The sequence below is a fragment of the Armigeres subalbatus genome, chromosome 2 (assembly GCF_024139115.2).
Source record: "Armigeres subalbatus isolate Guangzhou_Male chromosome 2, GZ_Asu_2, whole genome shotgun sequence".
Taxonomy (NCBI): Eukaryota; Metazoa; Arthropoda; class Insecta; order Diptera; family Culicidae; genus Armigeres; species Armigeres subalbatus.
Window position 1 is genome coordinate 317663818 of NC_085140.1, and position 3349 is coordinate 317667166.

Genomic DNA, 3349 nt, shown 5'->3' on the forward strand with positions numbered 1-3349 from the left:
TAAGAGAGCAGATGTGTGTTTTGATCAAAAGATTATTCAAGATTACCTTTGTTTGGGTCCCATCTCACTGCTCAATCTATGGCAATGAGAAGGCAGACTCGCTGGCAAAGGTGGGCGCACAGGAAGGTGAGGTTTATGATAGACAATTCTCGAGCAACGAGTTTTTCCCATTAGTCCGTCAGAGTACTCTTCAAAGTTGGCAAAGGAATTGGACACACAATGAACTTGGACGGTGGCTATTTTCCATAGTTCCAAAAGTTTCTGGGCGAGCGTGGTTCAGAGGTGAGGACTTAAGTCGAGGCTTCATTCGCGTGATGTCGAGACTTATGTCCAATCACTATTCACTAAACGCACATCTGTACAGAATAAACCTTGTCGATAGCAACTTATGTAGGTGCGGAGCCGGTTATGATGACATCGATCACGTAGTTTGGTCCTGCTCGGAAAATGACGCCTCCAGAGAGCAATTATTGGATACCCTTGTGGCCCGAGGTAAACAACCCTTCAGGGAAGTTCGAGGTGTTTTGGGAGATCGTGATGTTGTCTATATGCAGGCCATTTATAGTTTTCTTTGTGCTTCTGACATCAAAATCTAATATTTTGTTTTTTTTTCTTTAAAGTTTTTTTGTTCTGTCTCTGTCTTTTGTTCCGTAGAGCTCCATAGCTCTTGCCATCCGGAAGATGCTCCCAGTCGAACCATTCCTCGAGCATGACGACACGCCACATCGTCACTGACGCCAAATGCCCGGATGAGAAGCTGAAATTTCCTTATCCCAAATCCTAAGCCCCGTCCATCCTTAAACATTGTAAACTAACCTCGAGTCACCACGAGTACGCTGGCTCCTTCCCCTCTCTTATTAACTGTATAATAAAATGATATTGATTGTATATATCACAAAGAACCATGGCTCCGTGAAGTGTTATACACGCCTGAGCCTACCAAATAAACGAACTTGGAAAAAAAAAAAAAAGACTTTCCCTATTATTTTGCCAGAATGAAAGGTCACGAAAAAAAATCACTTTGCTGAAGTTTTGGAATTGTCCACTTTTACAGATGTTTCAGATCTTTCAGATCGAAGGATTGTTTCTACGACATTTGTAGACCACAGAAGACTTTCACTATTGATTGCACCCACAATTCACCAGAATGGATGGTTACGAAAAAAGTGCTATGTTCTGGGTTGAACTTTTAGAATGGCCTCTTTCACGGATGTCCCGGATCTTCTGGAGGACCGATTTTGTGGCATTTTGGAGGTCACAGAAGATTTTCATTATTGATTGCATCCATAATTCGCCAGAATATATTATTATGAAAAAAATACAAAGCTCTGGGACGAACTTTTGGGATTGGTCATTTTTACGGATGTTCCGGTAGATCTGGAAAAACCGTTTTTGAGACATTTAGGGGTCACTGAAGACTTTCACTATTTACTGCACATACAATTTGTCAGAATGGATGCTTGCGAAAAAATCACGAAGCTCTGGGATGAACTTTTGGAATTGGCCATTTTACGGATGTTCCAGATCTTCCCAAGAATTATTTCTGGGGCATTTGGAGGTCACAGAAGACATTTACTATTGATTGCATCCACAATTTGCCAGAATGAATGGTTTTAAAAAAAATCCCGACACTCTAGGGTGAACTTTTGGAATTGGCTACTTTTACGGATGTTCCGGATCTTCTGGAGGACCGTTTTTGGGACATTTGTAGGTCACAGAAGGCTTTAACTACTGATTGCGCCCACAATTTGCCAGATTGAATGGTTATCAAAAAATCGCGAAGCTCTGGGATGAACTTTTAGAATTGGCCACTTTTACGGATGTTCCGGATTTTCCGGAGGACAGTTTCTGGGACATTTTGAAGTCACAGAAGACATTAACTGTTTATTGCACCCACAATTTGCCAGAATAAATGGTTATCAAAAAATCGTGAAGCTCTAGGATAAACTTTTGGAATTGGCCACTTTTACGGATGTTCCAGATCTTCCGGAGGACCGTTTCTGAGACATTCGGGGGTCACAGAAGGCTTTTTTTGATTGCCCCCATAATTTGCCAGAATGAATGGTTATCAAAAAATCGCGAAGCTCTGGGATTAACTTTTAAAATTGGCCACTTTTACGGATGTTCCGGATCTTCCGGAGGAACGTTTCTGGGACATTTGGAGGTCACAGAAGACTTTACCTATTGATTGCACCCACAATTCGCCAGAATGAATGGTTTTAAAAAAATCGCGAAGCTCTAGGATAAACTTGTGGAATTGGTTGTTTTACGGATGTTCCGGATCTTCCGGAGGACCGTTTCTGGGACATTTGTAGGTCACAGAAGGCTTTAACTATTGATAGCACCCACAATTTGCCAGAATGAAACATTACGAAAAAATCGCGGAGCTCTAGGATAAACTTTTGGAATTGGCCGTTACACAGATGTTCCGGATTTTCGAGAGGACTGTTTCTGGGACATTTGTAGGTCACAGATGGCTTTAACTATTGATTGCACACACAATTTGCCAGAATGAATCATTACGAAAAAATCGCGGAGCTCTAGGATAAACTTTTGGAATTGGCCGTTTTACGGATGTTCCGGATCTTCCGGAGGACCGTTTCTGGGATATTTGTAGGTCACAGAAGGCTTTAACTATTGATATCACCCACATATTGCCAGAATGAATGGTTATCAAAAAATCACGAAGCTCTGGGATGAACTTTTAGAATTGGCCAATTTTACGGAAGCTCCGGATCTTCCAGAGGGCTTTCCGATGACCGCTCGAGGGATGAATTTGCCCAGAAATGGCATATACAATATAGCAAATACAGTTGGTATCATCAGAGCACATATTTGCAAGCAATTTTATGTTTCATAACACGAAACTCGATAATTTGGTACCAAATTGAGAAGCTCAAACAGTACCTCTTTAGCACAGGTTCCCCGGGGACTAGAGTGGTCAATTTGGATGAATCACCCCGTGGGCTTGTTATTGGAACCTACAGCTTTCGTTTGGTGCCTAAAGATCGAAAATCGGTTGAAATTTGAGTTTTTGTGATCGAGATGAAATCTTGGGTCCAAATGGACCCCAATGCACAATGTGTCACTTTTTTTGTGGCGCCTCTCCTAGATGTCGCTGGAAGCTGATTTTCGCAGGGAATCCTTATTTCCGAAAGTTAGGAAAAGTCAGAATTTTTCAGATTTTTATCTCGTTGCGTTACAAAGTTACAGCGGTGTTTTGGGTGTGCTTGGGTCGAAATGGACCCCAATGCACTAGGAAGGTTAATGCACCGAGGGAGGCATCATCACTGCTAGGTGAATTGATTTGAGTTTTTTAGCGTCTCCTGGCTTTTAGAATGAATAAACT